The following is a 1440-nucleotide window of genomic DNA, read 5'->3' on the forward strand; positions in this document are numbered from 1 at the left end:
TAGGAATCAACGGCCTAATCATTTTTTATTTTCTTTTTTATTTTTTTAGGATTTTCTTAGTTTTTCAGCTTCTGCAGAGCTCAGCACCGGCCGTGCCTGGTCGGACACGGGCCGTACCCAGCATTGTCACTGGCAGTTTTTAGTTTTCCAAGTTACAGAAGGCTGACCACGGGGCCGTGTCGGTGCAACACGGGGCCGTGTCCAACTTTCCAGTAACTGGGATCTGGAAAACAATCACTGTAACTCCAACCACGGGCCGTGTTCATAGAGCACGGGGCCGTGGTGAACCTTCTGACCAGCATTCTTTTCTGTTTTTATTGCAGGACTTGGAACTAGACGCCAACCCTACGTAGTGTATGAGCTCCAGTTCTAATAAGGACATAAAAGAACCTCTACAAGAACCCGAACGCTTTCTCAGAAAAAGACTAAAAGCCAAAAACCAAGAGAAAGTTTCGGGGACCCCACTTCCAATGGCGGACCAACGTACCCTCATGGATTATCTACGACCCACCGTAGGTAACCTCGGCGCCGCTATCAATGCACCGAATGTTGAAGCCAATAACTTCGAACTTCGTCCGCATTTGATACAGATGCTTCAGAACTCCGCAACCTTCCATGGGCTTGCGGACGAGGATCCCCATCTACATATTACTAATTTCTTAGAAATATGTGATACCTTTCGGATCAATGGAGCATCAAATGATGCTATCCGCCTCCGAATGTTTCCTTTTTCACTAAAAGACCGAGCAAAAGCTTGGCTTAACGCCCTCCCAGCTGGATCGGTAAACACCTGGGATGAACTAGCCCAAAAATTTCTATATAAGTATTTCCCTCCCGCTAAAATGGCTAAATTAATGACTGAAATTAATACATACTCACAAGAGGACGGGGAATCCTTATATGAAACTTGGGAAAGGTTCAAGGAGCTATTGCGAAAGTGTCCACATCACGGTCTTGCGATATGGCAACAAGTGTCCACTTTCTATAATGGGCTGTTGCCACACACAAGGCAAACACTGGACTCTAGCTCCGGGGGACTTTTAGGTAATCGTCGCCCACATGAAATATATAATCTAATTGAGGAAATTGCTCAAACCAATTTTTAGTGGCACACTCCCAGAGGCAATAAATCCATTGCCCCGGGCGCCCATAAGGTTGATGAAAGCACTTCTTTACAAGCCCAAATCGAGGCCCTTTCTTCAAAAATAAAAAAATTGGAAATGACAAAAACGGTCTCGGTTATGGCTTGTGAAGGGTGTGGTGGGCCACATGAAAATTGGAGTTGTATGAAAGAAACAGACGATCAACAAGAATCGGTAAACTACATTGATAATAGACCTAGGCCGTCGGGTCCTCCAATGGGCACCTACAACCAAGGATGGTGAAATCACCCTAACCTTGGTTGGAGAGAACCCGGCAATGGTAGTAACCAACAAAACG

At 45.5% G+C, this 1440-nt stretch overlaps 1 non-coding gene across 1 annotated transcript; it reads right to left on the bottom strand.

Annotated features, from left to right (window-relative positions):
- Window positions 1-848: 848 nt before the first annotated feature.
- Window positions 849-955, bottom strand: LOC118490991. Its single transcript, XR_004890216.1, has one exon. It is a non-coding gene; the product is annotated as a small nucleolar RNA R71 (small nucleolar RNA).
- Between the last annotated feature and the right edge of the window lie 485 nt (window positions 956-1440).

Source organism: Helianthus annuus, chromosome 3, assembly GCF_002127325.2.
Source record: "Helianthus annuus cultivar XRQ/B chromosome 3, HanXRQr2.0-SUNRISE, whole genome shotgun sequence".
Classification (NCBI taxonomy): Eukaryota; Viridiplantae; Streptophyta; class Magnoliopsida; order Asterales; family Asteraceae; genus Helianthus; species Helianthus annuus.